Source organism: Anser anser, assembly GCF_964211835.1.
Source record: "Anser anser genome assembly, chromosome: Z".
Taxonomy (NCBI): Eukaryota; Metazoa; Chordata; class Aves; order Anseriformes; family Anatidae; genus Anser; species Anser anser.
The window spans coordinates 4,700,736-4,717,019 of record NC_139723.1 but is presented as its reverse complement, the minus strand read 5'-3'; the positions used below and the strand labels follow the sequence as shown (position 1 = coordinate 4,717,019).

At 34.3% G+C, this 16,284-nt stretch overlaps 1 protein-coding gene across 18 annotated transcripts in view; it reads right to left on the bottom strand.

The window, feature by feature from the left end:
• MEF2C (myocyte enhancer factor 2C) overlaps positions 1–16,284 on the bottom strand; it is a 140,673-nt gene that overhangs the window by 105,968 nt on the left and 18,421 nt on the right. The gene's annotated exons all lie outside the window — the stretch shown is intronic.

Genomic DNA, 16,284 nt, shown 5'->3' with positions numbered 1-16,284 from the left:
GGAAAAAATAAGTGGCCAAAATTTAAATTGAATGTTAATGTTTTGTGATAAGGATATATGGTTCAAGACAGATTTCCTGGGGGAGTTCCTTAACTGAAGGCCTATCACAGCAAAGGACATAACTTGCCAACCTAAGATGTGATGCTGAGATTCCTAAAATGTGCTATGGGGGTGGTGATATCTGTCAAGATGATATTTGTGGAGGAGTTCTTCAAAATAGCCAGGATCTAAACCATTAAGGATTTCAAAACTAAGAGAGCAAACTTTAAAATCAAACAGCTACTTCATAGCAGACAAAGCAAATGAGTTAAGGTGCAAGAGGGATGATCATATTTGCTCAAGACAGTATGGAAGTGTGTCACTGCATTCTGAGCAGGCTGCAAGTGACAGAGCTGAGCTGCTGGAAACCTTTGTAGGAGGGAATTACAATAATCCTCTCCATCAAGAGGGCATGTGCTGATGCTATGAGGTCATCACAGGATAAATGAGGGCACTGTCTGCATCAAGCACACCGTTAAAAAGACATTTTTCAATCTCGTTCACTGCAGAAATCTCCACAAATGAGAGGGGAATGAACTGGACATCAGAACGTTTGCTACACTTTCCTGCTGCACTCAAATCCCCTCAGCCAGTAATGACAGGTAAAAAGAGAGCAGACTCTTAAAGGTGACAAATACATGCTGGTGTGATGTGTGCTTTCACTGCAGCTAAGACAGAGGTAGCTAGCAATCCTGCCTGTATGAAAACAGAGCCACCCTTGTGGAGTTCCTGGGGCGAGAGACACAGCTCCTTATCACTGGACGTGGGCTGAAGCCTTTGATATTTTGCATTCCTACAATACTCACCACAAGCAGCCACTTAAGGACTCTGGAAGCTAACCTTGAACTTCAGCGGTGCCCTGAAGAGCTATAAAATGCTTTTATCATCAATCTGACATTCTACACAACAACGTTGTTCCCTAATGCAGGCATGAGGTTTAGTATTTGGAATACAAAGTATTTGATTTCCAAACGCTTGTACAAACAAAGAGTTCCTTGCGTTTGTGCATTTTGAATTGACCCATAAATTGAAAAATATATGGGGTAATAGCACCCAGAACCTCCTTGTGATCTTAAACAATGAAAATATTAAATATTTACACAATATTTTTTTTTCAGTTCATCAAATCACATTAAAGTAATAAAGCATAATTAAATGCAATTTCTAATACATATATAGAACAGGTACATCTTGAAAGCATGTCAACTTATTCACATTGTTTGTGAATTACAGTATTCAAAATCTTTTTTGGCCTTCGGTGAGCAATAGATAACTTTTTTTTTTCTTTTTTTTTAAAGATAAAGCTTATGTGATGTACACACTAAAGGAAACTTCTAGTAGCATGATTATTAAACGTAACAGCTTGTACCCTTACAGCCTGACGGGGTTTGAAAGAAAGTTCAGAATGGAGTGGGGAAATTAGCTGATGAACTTCTGTCAACTATACTGGTAACCTTCATGAATAATTCAATATATGCCCCATTCCCTCTATGTCTCAACAGACTAACAGCTGCAGCTCTCAAATGACAAGTGTTATTTTATTTTATTTTTTATTTTTGGAAGCTTCTGAAAATAGTATACTGATTATAAAATAACGTTTATAATAAAATAAAGCTTTTGGTCCCCGCTTTTCACTTATTACTTCTGACTTACAGTAACTAGAGAAGTTTTGCAGCAAAAGAAATAATTTTCAAATAGACTTGTGTGAGTTATGCAGCAGGTCTAGAGAAGGAGTTGGGAAAATAACGGAGGTCCTCTACTAAGGATTTGGTGGTTTATCTTAACATAACCACACAATTGACCCAGATTACTCTGTGCACCAAAACTCATTAATCTTTGTGAGTAGCTTTGTATGCCAAAACAGCAAATTTACATTTTCATAACATGTATCTTTATCTTGTTTTGATATAAACAGGAAGAAACTTTCTGCTCTGAGGTTGTTGTGTTGAATTAGCATTTTCCTTAATGTTCTCTACTTTATACTGAAAACTTGGCACCCCAGGATGTCAGGAAATTCACTGAACATATTTGGTGAATATTCTAACATAGAACAGTTTCTCTTGAGCTAACCAGGCTTCTGTAAAAGAGCAGAAAATCTTAAGGAGATAGTTTCATTAATGACAATGCAACTCCTAGTAACATCAGTTCAGCTTAGGAGGAGAAATGGCTTTCACAGGATGACTTCTCAGACTCCAACAAGCCAGAATATAGACTGTAAAAGTATGCTTATATACAGATTTTATTAAGAAAATAAGCAAAGAAAGCAACACCATGCAATCTCTAACCCCTCAGACAGACCTTCCACTGTCACCAGGCCTTATAGCATGAAGGAACAGATTTCTCAGAAAAGTGTATTTAAACGATCTGAGCATTTTTGAATTTTCTGAAAAGATTATTCAGTGGCATTATATAACATTGGGTAGGAAAACGTTAGCTTAATGTAGTGCTGAAATAGCTACACACATAGCTGTTTCCTGATTTACTGAGAAGCTATTGCATACAGCACTTCTGGCTGAAAGCTGTAGTGGGTCAAATCTTTTTGGTGATACAGTCTGAAAGATCAGCTTGCTACAGTTGTGTTCATCTATTTATTTATTTATTTTGGTGTTGGTGGTTTCATTTATTTATTTTTTAAGCATAAATAATGTACAATCTTTTTTTGACCATGAGCCGTCTTCTGTTCCTAGGAAGTATGCTTTAAGTAAATGAGAGGAAAAATGCTTTGCCTTGCATGCCCTGGATATACGCCACAAAATTTGAGCAAATATTGAAGGCTTGAAAATTATCTTCTTGCCAAAAGATAAGCTGAAAAGTTTCTTTAACGTCTGTTTTACCAGCTTGTAATGAACTGTTTCTCTTCTCAGCTCCAGAAATGCCCTATATCTTCCTGTTCAACATAATGGCAAGATCCTTTGCTGCTTGAGGTACTCAGTGGTCTGGCTAGGCATGACATTAATTGGGATGAAAAGTACTGAAAAGATTTCTGAGTAAGTTTTTGTGCACTAATTATTATTACTATTATTTTCAGAACTGGAGTTTGGTCTCCTCCTAATACCTTGTCAAAGAAACATAAAGAAAGTAGATTTATTTTGTGGATTGCAATTTATATTGCTAATTCTGATGCAAAATGCTGGAGAGCTTCCATTTTGTTCCATCAGATGGACACTTTCTATACAGCAGGAATCTGCACAAACATAGAGCTGTAACACGTTATATTTTCCACTACTTACATTTCATATTTTAACAGTTAAGTTTTCAAACAAACTAAACCAGAGTTATAGGTCTGGAATCAACACAGCTATCTGTCTATTTTTATTTTCACATTTTTTAGCTAACAAAAAATTGGAACAGTTATTGAGACAGTGTATTTGAAAACTTAATAACTCTGCCAATTAAAAAGAAAAATAACAGTATCAGATAGCTCTAAGTTATCTTTGGAGATAACTTAAGAAGTGCTACTATGAAAGGGCTGCTTTGTCTTTAGCCATTTTAACACAGCAAAGTTAATTTTTCTGAATACTGTGAACTGTAAACTACAAAATACAAAATTTTTCTTAAAAAAAAATATCAAAATAGCGTCTGTATTTTTGTCAAGGACAAATTGTAAGAGAAATGGAAAGCCATAACAGAATTAACCAGAGGATTGTTTAATGACATTTTTGTTTCTTGAATGTAGTGACCAGATTCAAAATGAAGGATTGTGAGGTATCTACTACAGTGTGCAACTTCTATTTATGAGATCTGTGCTAGTCTATCATGGATAGAAGACTAGACATGGATAGATATGCTACCTATCATGGATAGAAGACAACAGCCAAATCCACGTTCTGTTAACTGTGAATGGTCAACTCTGACTCTAACCAGACAGTCCCCTTCTCTGTTAGATCATGGATAAGTATAATTTATTCTTGAGTAAATGTATTGGTCCCATATCCTGGAGCAAACAGATAAAAATGGGTAGGGTTCTTTTTAAAAAAAATAAATTTCCCAAACAAACAGTGCCTTCACTAGGGATGGTACTAGCCCAAGATAATCAAGCTGTCAGTACAAATGAAGAGCCCTACTGCATGAGCAATACATTTATGGGACAAGGTCACTTCAAAAAAATAGGTTGTCTCTGCTCATGAAAGACCCATATCTGGGCTGATAAAAAGAAAAAAAATGACTCATACCACTATGAGGGGTGATTCCCCCATTGGAAACAGGCTACTGGCAAGGCACTGGAAAAGTGTTTTCAAGTCCAAAAGCCCATGTTGTTCATGCCTTGAGAACAGAAAGGAAGTGTAATTTTTTTTTAGTGTTGATTTTATCTTAATTTCCAATGTATAATCATAAAACAAACTAATACCTCTCCTGATATTTTTCAGTTAGAAAACAAAAAAATTTAAATGTGTAGGACAGTTTATTCTATGTATCTGTTTATACAGATATCTTCATGCTACCACTTAAGTGTTTATTAATATTTATGAATATTTGTTCCCTAAATATTATTGGGAGCCCGAAAATACTATTCTCTATTCAATACATATGAAAGTAAGGGAAATACAAAGCTAAGTGCTCTACTCTATGTAAACTAATGTAGAAAAGCAGCTCTCAGCCTTTTTTTTTTTTTTTTTTTTTCCGCTAATCACCTGATCACATTTCCTTATGGATTTTTTTTTTTTTTAAAGATGGACATTGTCTGCTATGTATGAGAAGAAAAAAAACAACAATAAAGCACTTGAATCACACACATCTTCTCACCCATAATACATTTACAGATAAGACCAGCAGTGATGCCTGTAACAGACTCTGACACCGATAAACATACAGAAGAGAGTTCTACATAAGTCCTCAGATTTAGAATTTAGCATCTGTTTTGTCCAACCTGGATGTATGTAAATTTAATCTTTTTTACCATATCAGGTTCTCAGCAGGATCATGGGGCACCAATCACACAGATTTGAGATTCTTGTGCTTAGCATTTGGATCTAAAAGGAATATATTGCTATTCTGACCTGCAGTTCAGTTTATACGTTTTTTGTTTGTTTGTTTAACAAAGTATAATTAATACGCCTAATTTTACAGGAAAGTGCTTTGAAAAAAATCATAAGGTAAATACAAGTTGACATAATGAAGGGGTATTACAGTCTTTCATTCCATCTTTGGCATTCTTCCTGTCACTTCATAGAAATGTCAATTCTTGTGACATATCATATCAAAAATCTACGTGTTTAGAAATGTATTAATTTTTCCTTTTCACTTTACATATGCCAATCTACCAATTTCTAGAGTTGAATTAGCAGCCTTGCAGACAGGAAGCATAAGAAATCATCTAAGGACCCTACTTCCTCTTATCATTCTTTTTATGTATCACACATTATGTCTGATAATTGATCTACTGAAAATGCTTGTCTGGTGGAGATAAATATATTAACAATTCCTGTCCAAAGGAAAAAAAAAAAAAAAAGGACTAATTTAAAAAGTCATTAGTATTGCAGAAATCCTAGAAAGATCTAGCTTGTAACAAAAAATAACATTAAAGATATAGTAATGGAATCTGGAGCTTACAGCCATCTTCTAATCCAACTTGTCTACAAATCAAGAAAAAGATATGTTTGGGATGTTTGTATATATATTTAATTCACATACTGGCATACACAAAGAAATATAAAAGTATATATATATATATATATATATAAAAATACTATATTCCTAACCGTAATATAGAAGAACTGTAAGTCTAGAACAGTAACAGAAGAAAGACTTTCACTTTATACATGCAAATAAAGAGCACTACGTGTTTATGGACTGAATATTTTTATGAGATCTAACTGTGAAGAGACATTTTGACAGTTTTATTTACATTCTAAGGCATACCCAGAGGCAACCATGTATTTTTTGAAAACCATATATATTTGTATATAAAGCACACGTGTACATATGTACATAACTCAGCACACATGTACATATGTACATAACTCTCTATATACATGTACACATGCATAAATATATGTACATGATCACAGGAAGTGATTTTACAGAAAAACCACAAGCCTAGCTAACATGGCAGCCTTCCACTGTACAGTATATCTGGATGGGCCTTTTTAACATATATACCCTATCAAGAACATGAGTCTGAAATGATTTGAGAAACAAAAATATGATACCCAGAATTCAAAAGTTTAAGTATATAAAAGAACTCCCTGATATGATATAGTGTTTAAAAATACATCCTAAAAATACAGATAACATTTCTTTAAATATATTTGATTTATGTAGCTACTTCAAATTCAGCCAAATCACTAAGCTTATTATATTGGTCTTTGATTTTGGGAATTATTGGAGATCTCCACTGTCAAAAAATTACTTTTTCATTTTTTACTTATTGATAAAGAAAAACCCAAAACAATGCAGAGACATCAACACCTCTGAACAAAGTACAATTTAATAATAGAAGCTAGATCATTAAGGATGAAACTCATAGGATTACAGGCTACATCAGTTTGTAAAACAAATTCTACTCATTAATAAACATTTAGTGTGCCCATACATATTTAATGTTAACAGTTTTTTAACAGCTCAGGCTGTAACCTTAGTAGCCCAGTGTGGAATTTACTATTGTTATCCCTGCCCTTAGAGGGACAGAGGTAGAAGGCAGCAAAGTAGTGAGGCTAAGTTATGCTTACCAAATTTGAGCTGTTGATTTATTTTCCACTGTCAAAGAAATAAAGGGAAAACCCCATCACATCATAAACAGTATTACGTTGGTTAGACATCTTTCATGAAGTTTTATTAGCACACTGACTCTTCCTACTGAACACTGAGAAGAACTGCAAGACATTCTTAATAGCACAAGGGTCTGCGTTTCTTTTCCATCCGTCTTCATTGTTTATCCTGGTTTGTTCACACCGTTAATTCTTTGAGGCAGAGGCTGTCCATTCATGTGTGTTTGCACTATAAGGTCCTAAATCTGTTAGAACCTGTAGCTGTTAACACAACAATACATGGTAACAATAACAATATTTAAAGTGTTTTTTTGTTTGTTTGTTTTAATATCTACTCAACCTCCTACTGGACAAGTACTTTGCACTAGAAGGAATGCACACTCCCTTATCCAACATCCTTTTATGTTCTTTGTATGCTTGCAGGATGATTAAGACTCTGTGTTTTCATATGTTGAGCAGTATTTATAACTTGGAATATAAAATTTAAAAGAAACACTATAGTATTTTTCTAACTAAAAGTTACAACATTTATTACAGAATGGCCAGGAGTGATTTCCACCACTTGAAACAGAGGTCTGCTGACTTACTTTGATGATTTCCTATATACATTATTGGAAACATTGGAAAATCTATGTTTTACAAAGTAGGAATTAAAAAGAAGCTAAGATATTAAACAAATTCCCTGTTGAATTTGATGCAGAGTAGCCTGGATAAACCCCTATGACTGAACAATATGTAAAAAAATAAAAAGATCAAATTTATTCTCAGTTACTTTTTAGAAAAGAGATCCTGTAAAAGTGACTACAGCAGCATGTTCTGTCACATTCTTTCCATAAACTGAGCCCTGTCAGTGACAGCAAAACAGATTGTGTGCATCTGCTGGGAATGGGCCAGATGACAGTGGAAGAAACACACATGGATACCTTGGCACAACAACTAAAGAAGTGGAAGAAAAATGGACAGAAAGAAGCAGAAAGTTCTAAACTTTAATTAAAATAGGCTCTCTAGCAAAAGTGAAGTTATCTACGAGTCTGCTGCAGACTGCTTTGCTTTACACTACTACTTTCCAAAAGTAACTACATATTTACACTGTGCATTGTCTTGTTTACTCCCCATGGTACTCATATGGCCACCATTCCCACACTGTCTGGGTCTCATAGAATTTGCCTTGGAAAATCCTCATTCTACAGACACAAAATTGATGCACCAACAAAGTGAAATCCTCATAGTCATCTAAATAGTTTGGGGAGAAAAGTTAAATCTACACTGCCCAAATGCACGCTGCCATCCTAAACATTAGAGTATCCTTCCTGTGCTTAGTTCTGCTTTCAGACTAAAATGTGATTATACCTAAAATGAATGTTAAGCAAACACCCTGCTAGTACTCTAGCATTACAACACTAGTGTAACTGACAAGTTAAATTGGCAGTCAGCTTTGCTACTGCTGCTTGTAGCCTCTTAAGTTTTACTATTGAATATACGGATTGAGAGTCCAAGATGTCTACAAAGGATCAATGAGTTACGGTCTTCAATACAGAACTTCTACAGCAAAATGGTAACTGTATATTGTCAAATAAAAAAAGCACCTGATCTTCACTAATAGTTGAAAAATACTCCCAGACATTGACTCATCATGGCTGCAGAACCACATGCTTATGTTCAGGAATGAATTCAGGAATCTGCTGACTCTTTAAAATAAATCTTTTATTTCAGGTGTAAAGTAACTTATCCCATTTCTTTTTTGGTTTATCAACTGATAAACCAAAGAAACATGGAAACATTTTTTTCTTCTTTAAATAAAAAAAAGGAAACAGTATTCCAATTTCAAGGACATACAAACTCTTCTGACTTTACACTGATGTTTTACACACTGTTTTGCCTTATATATCAGGAATAAGGTATGACTGCCAGCTGAGTAAAGATTAGTATAGCACCTAATGGTCCAAGCAGCTAACGTTATCTACTTAGAGCATCTGGAAGCCTCATGAGGCCAACAGTCACAGTCTGTTATATATTCCATATGCAGTGACTATCTAATACTCTGATGGTATTTCAGAATCACGTTAGCAAAATGGCATAAATTATTATTTATAAAAATCATATATATCATTACATCATATATTTAACATCCAGCCGAGAGAAGCTAACATATACTTGCCTAGCCTCAGAGAAGCTCTATAAGGCCCCTTCATGTTCCACCTCATTTCAGGATATGTGAATGGCAGCCACCCATGAATTTTCTTTAATCCCCAGATGAGGATGAAAAACTGCCTAAATCTGCTTATGATGTTCTTGATCCAAGGAGTGGTAGATCTCTACACACTCTCATGACTATGAGTATATTTTGTCTGGAACAAAATATAAGGAGATCTTTTGAAATGCTATTCAAATGGTACCCTTTTTTCTGATGAGTTTGGCAAAAGTGTCAGAGTGGAACTGAGAAAATGAGGTGGATGTTAATTAACAATGTTAATAATTCTGTACATAAAGCAGTTTTTAGTAGGTCATCAAGTCAGTGGTGTTATGCTAGAACACATGAACAAAGAATTTAGTTTCATATATTGTTACATCTGTAATATTGCTAATCAAACATTAATATATGTAGATATAAGTTCTCTTTGCATTCACGAAATCAGAATTTCCCAATTATGGTGGAAAGAAAAGTAAAAAAAGCAACAACACATTTTTACAACTTATAAGCTGTTTCAAGCTCTTGGATAAATACTAGTGAAGACTGAATATCAGCACAACGTCTAACCAGAGTTGTTATTCTTTTTCATTTATTCAAACATAATAATGCGGTCAGGAAGTCAGGTTTGGATTCACACCCACATATTCAACAGTCACATTAACTGTCCAAGAAATTGGCTGAAGAGGCATGTGTGCTAGGCCACAAGGTCTTTCCTAAAGGACCACCCAAGCTTCACTGAAGATGACTGACAACAGGCACATAATGGCTATTTTTGAAATGTTTGTTCTCATATAAGTTTATTAAAACATTCTTGGATACCCTGAGCAATGTATCTCACACTGAATCTGTACTTCCTGTCTCAAACAACTTATAATCAATGCATTATCAACCTACATAATGCTCACTGTCTCCGTATTTAAGCACCTCTTCGTGTTTTTAATTCCTATCCAAGATTTCAGAGCTTTGCTAGACGTGGTATGGCTCCATTCAAGAAACAGACTCGAAAGAATAAGACCACTAAAAGGTATGTAAGACTGACACAGAAGTGTTTATAAAAGAAGCAGTTTCACATATTTAGACGAATACATTTGTAAATGTAAAGATAAAACAGGACACTTTCTTCCTCTTCTATTGTACTTTATAAAGTAAAATCAAACTTCTCAGATAATGCAATGGAAAACATTGCATGGGAATTAGCTCTTTAAACTAGTTTTAAGCTATATTACAGGCTAGAAACATAGAAAGACTTATTTTTTGAGTAAGAGAGATAAAAGTGCAAGAGAACAACTCAACAGCTAAGGAACTATGGCATTACAGTGAAATACGACTCAATTACAGCCCTTCATTTGATGAATATTTAATTATCTATACAAAAATGGCATGGACTTAAGATAGGGAAACTGAGAGTAGCTTTCTTGCAGAATTCTCTATAGCCAACTGATTAAGGACCATTCCAGAAAGGAGCTGTATTTTCTGTGAACTGCTCCAAATTAAGGGCATGAAGTAATTAAAATCAGGTTTCTCAGATCCTGAGTTTGTGCAGTAAAAGTTAAACCAGCGTTTATATAGAATTTATAGACAATCTGGGGATGTGGACTCCAGCAGAAAATGGGATACACTGCAAACTAAAACTTAAATTCCCTTTTTTTCATGCTGTTCTAAGTCTCTTCTAATCTATGCATATACACTCTGGCATCCTGAATAGATTTTAGCTTCTACAGCATCTCAGTGAAGTTTCCAATTTTCATCTGTTTGCCTGAGACACTGCATATCAGACTTTCACAAAGTAAGTTTGCAGCTGCATTTTGAATTGCATTCTAAATGTAAAAAAGGTTAGGTTCTAAAACCTCTAAGTTTTTGAGTCCCCTTCTTACATTGCATACTTCAGACTGTTGAGCAGGTTCTGCTCATTATTTGCAGACTTTTATTTCTTGCTTCTGTTGCCTCAGATAAAGTACATATATTTTTTAGAGACAATAATTAGTGAATTATATGTTCTAGATATACATTATATATATTTTTAAAAAAAACTTTAATTATTCTGTTGTGTAATTCATACTGAAGGATTCCACTTCCCGATCTTTTTGAAAATCATCACCAAGGGGTTTCATGTGCCACTGCAAATTATTATATTCAAGAATACTGTTTAAAATTTGGAGCACACTACAGAACTGAATTTACTGTGGTTGCTTTGTTAATAGAAAACCTCTATTTTAATTTGAGAAATCTAGTTTACATCACCATGCATTCAAAAAGCGTTCTGTATGCGGGCATGATAACGGGTATTTATTTAACCATTCTGCTTTTAAGATTACCATTTAAACCAATATATGAAAACAGAATGTTGCTCATTCTTTTCTTTTGCAAGTATCTGTAGGGGAATCTCGCAAAACTATACACATGGATTTTCTTGTGTTTTTAAAGAGGCCTTTTTGAAATAGCTACCTTGTATTTTGAACTTATATCTAACAAATATGGAAGCTCTATTTTTAGGATGATGTTTAAATTACAGAGCAATCTTCTGATCCATTAGTGGAACAGCTTCCTCCTTCCGATCACATCTGGAAAACAGTAGAGTGAAAGGAAAGAACAAATACTTTCTTCCTGACCATCCTCAAAATCAGTTTTTATCAGAAATCTGGAGAAGTGCTATTCCATGTCCTGTTTGGTGTAGTCAAGAAATGTGATGGTCTCACGACAGGTTTCTCTTTAATCTCATATAGAAAAATGTGGTAGAACATAGTGCTACTGCTTTACAGACGACATTTCGTGACTTGTAACAGAAGGCAGCGCCAGAAAATCACAACTTGTCCAAACTCATGACAAGTACTACTCTTCAAAACAGACCAGAATATCTTTCTTTTGTGTCATGACTCTTTGCTGCATCAGATATTGCTTCACATTGTTATTCGGATTAAAAAAATAAAAATAAAAAAATTAAATAAGAGCAGTCTACTTCCATTGAGACATCCTGGTGTGATGACTGAAGTATTTTTCCACAGGATTAAAAGAAGGAAAAAAATTCCTAAAAGCTTTAAAACACCTTGCAAAAATACCATTTTTTCTATTTCTTTCTTTGTATCTGTCATAAGAATTTGCATTATTGCTTTTAACCACCATGTCTTATCCCTGACTCCTTTTATTTTTATTTTTATTTTTATTTTTATTTTTATTTTTATTTTTATTTTTATTTTTATTTTTATTTTTATTTTTATTTTTATTTTTATTTTTATTTTTATTTTTATTTTTATTTTTATTTTTAAATATGAAATTCCAGAGATCCTCAGTAAGGACACAATCAAGCTGACTATTCTGCTGGTCACCAAAATATATAATACGGAGCTTACAACAAATATCTACTTGAAGCATAACTGAACTAAATGCAATGTTCTGGATGGGGATTTAAGTACTGGAACTTGTACTGAAGATAGATCCCCATTTTGAATTATCAATATCAAGTTTTGGAAAAAACTTGAAAATATCAGTGCAGATTTCAACTCCTATACCAAAAGAAAATGAAGAAGAATACTGTTTCTGTCCTATGCATAACCTTTTTTTTATTATTATTTTATTTTATTTTATTTTTTTATTGCAGCATTAACAATAAAACAGAAGCGCTAGATCCATAGCTGGAATAAATCTATTGTTTCTCCAGCAAAGATACGCAGCTTTCTACCTACCCAAGGATATAGGTACGCAGTCTCAATTTCTGTACGTGTAATCACAGGCAGTTTTGCTTTAATTAGGTAGCTTGCCAATCATTTCATCATGTTTCCTTTTAAGAAAAAGCTGGAATATTATTTTCCAATTAATACACATTTTAAAATGCAATTGAAAATTATTTCCAATTGCTGCCAACACATCACATGTAAATAAAAGTACTAGTAATCCAACAAGCTTGGGCTATATTTTTTAGTGTCTGCTCTGAAGAACTTTAATGAAATTCTTCATTCTATTTAGTTTTAAATGCGCCTGCCAGTCCATAGGCTCTTACTAACATTTATGGTCATATTTCTGATCTCTAAAATTTATGTATGTATGTTTTGGATAAAGTTGTGCATTCTGTATGCCACTGAAAGGATGCATTCCCTGGCTCAGTATCCTGATATAAAAAAATATGTCATGTAGAAGTCTGGGTAAGTGTGCAGTTTCAAACTTATTTCATACATTGCAGTGAGTAATAAGTTGGCTTTTTCTTGTTCTGGTGCTGTATCAATTCCTTATCTGCACCCTATACACACAGAGAAGATAAAAGAAAAAACAGAACTCTGCTTTGGTATTTGAAGGGTAGAAAGGTTCTCATCAAATACTGATTCAAAATCAGTGTCTTTTATGTATAAAACACATTTAAAGAAGTACTATTTTGTTAAGACTGTTGTCCAGTGTCTGCAGCAATTAAGTATTACTCAGAGCAAGACAAATTCTACATACTTCAGTAGGAAATTTGTTTGAAGTCTCCAAGATTAAGGTTTTAAGTACAACTACTGTGGATTGTCCACTCTTCTCCACATCTTTCCAAATAGTCCATTGCCACATCCTTCCTCATCTTCCTAAAAGCCTTCCTTTATGTTGTTTCTCCTACTTCTCCTATTCAGTACAGACAGAAGTTACATTCAGGACACAGATGGACGGAGATAAAGCAGGCCTGAGCAAAAGCGAACAGAACATTCTGTCTCCTGCTGGTTTTACAGAATATACTCCAACTGTACTAACTTTTTCTACTGAGTGCCCAGGCATTCCCGAGGGTAACTGCAACCAGAGGGGAGTTCCTGGCAGCACATATCAAAAGATAAAATGCCTGGATGAAAGGGATGGAAGGGCCAACTCTACAAGAGGACCACAGAACCTCAGTGTCCTGTTGTTTCTCTACACCTCCCCTCCTCCAGCATCTTCAGGGACCCAACTCCAACAAAATGATTTAAAATAATCTCTACTGAGAACTCCATATGGAGTTTTTAAACGAAAAGTGACCTCCTCCAGCATTTTGTGCTGGTGGATACATTCCAGAACATTTTAATTTCTGTGATGATCCTTCAGTAACTAATTTATTTAATTAAAATAATGCACCAGTATTTTGAATATGATGTCATATCACAATGTATTTGTCAGTAAGAGGAAGATTTTATTAGAAATCAAATAAATAGCACATACTGTTACTTGTTACTTATATCACTAAAAGTAATGTTTCACGTGGACAACATTCTACATTATATTTACTTTCGCGGATGTGTTTTATAAGCAGTTTCACAATCCTCCCTTGTCCTTTGTACAGATTTTGCTAACAGCTATTGATTGACTACTTAAAAGTAAATAGTAAAATTTAGCTGAGCATGGGCTTGACAAATGGCATGGTCCCAGTGACTATAAAAGCAACCATAAATAAAGTTATTTCTAATTCGGTTTATTTAAGTGTATATTTTGTAATTATAGGATAAGAGAGGAAAGACAGCAATCGCAAAGGTGAATTCCTGCAATGGCACATGATTAACAATAATTTTCACGATAATCTTTACTGAAACAGTTGAGAAAAAAAAAAAAAGAAGAACCAGGGAAGACCTGTTAGGTTGGAATCCAAGTCCCATATCAGTAGTGCTTTGTAACCTGGGAAAAGGAGGCAGAAGAGCTTTATGCCATCTGTTCAATTCCATCCCTAATCCACGGGTTGCCTTATGGTTACCTTAAATTAAGGCAGTAGACACTGACTTTCCAGGACCTGCTGCATTGGCCAGGATCTCTGAAGATTTCTCTGCTCAAATTCTTGAAGCCCTCCACTGTCAGGAAAGGTGGCAGATGGCAGAGGTAAGTACTTCTACCCTGCTGAAACAGGTGACTGCTAAGTCACCTGTTTAGCAAATTGCAAAAGGAGCGGCCTAGGCTAGAGACCTGGCTTTTGAGAAAGTTTATTCCATGCAATATAAAAATAAACAGTTCTCAAATATTTTATCCAGACCAGTTTCTAAATAAGTCAGATAATGTATTTCTAGAATTTCCTAGGATGTATTTCCGTAATCTAAACATATTTAGCTGTTAAGCAAACAAACAAAAATCCCACAAAACAAAACCTAAATCCAATAAAACAAATAAACAAGAAAAAAAAAGAAAAAAAACAACTAACAAAACCCACCTTAGTGGAGTCCTGTTTAGCTGTATTTCAGAGTAATGAGTAACAGTCCTACACTTCTTAAACATTCTTCTCAATGCTTCCTTCTACTTCTCTTTCAAATTTACTTTCTCTTTGCAAGTGAAGAAGCAATGTAACTATATGAGAAAATGACAAAATTCTATCACTTTTGCATTTTAACTTTCCTTGCTGAATAATAGATGCCTTTTTCATACTTTGAAATATTTTCAAGATACATGGAACTTTAAAGGCTAGGACACTATTCAGTGTTTACTGGCAGATCCCAAAATTGCCTCTTTGCAATTTAAAACTTCTGTGGAAACAACGTAATACAAACATGGTTGATGGCAGAACATAACCCTAAAAACTACATTTTTTTATATATTTTAAAAATAATACTGATTCTGCATGTCTAAATTTAACTTGCCGTACTCACTAGTTAGTGAATTGCTAGTTATTTATAGTTATAATAATTAGTTATTCACTGAAGTTAGGTGCCGCAGGCACCTACCTCTACCACGTTCATCGAGAAGAAGACACAAATTTTCATTACCTGTATTAACTCGTAAACTTACGTTTTTTGATGGCAAAATCACTTTCCTTCTCTTTGAAACTTGCTGAGTAGAACGAGTATCTAGCAAATTCACAGCTTTTCTTGAAATTCTTAGAATAACAGGCTATATTTTGAATGTCATCATTAAACTGATCTCATACTTTACATAAAACTGCATGACATTAAAATGTGCCGAAGTGTTCTCAGCTTTAGCTGCTGCTTTATCATTGTAAGACCGTACCTGACAGTTCAAATATACAGCTGGGCCCCATAAGTTTTATTTTGTCACACTGATGCTGGATAACTTTTTGAAAATTACACCCTCCTGTCGAAGAAATAAAATATGATACTGTTGTATGATATAAATCTAATATAATTGAATGTTTTTTTCAGGTACTCATAAGTTATATGGCCAGACTAAACTTGTAAGAAAATGACACTGTATTTCAGTCTTTACCACTCCAAGCTCTGTTTCAATATTTTACACACACGAACTCCTTTTCAAAGGTACTGGTCATCCGCATCTACAAACAAAACTATAAAGTGAGCGCTTTGCAGATTGGGAAACTGGCCTAATACAGTTTTCTTTCTAATACAACATTGAAATAACCAGGAACAATTACAAAATGTGACAACTTAACAATTCTTTAAGGACTGTATTAAGCAAACATGT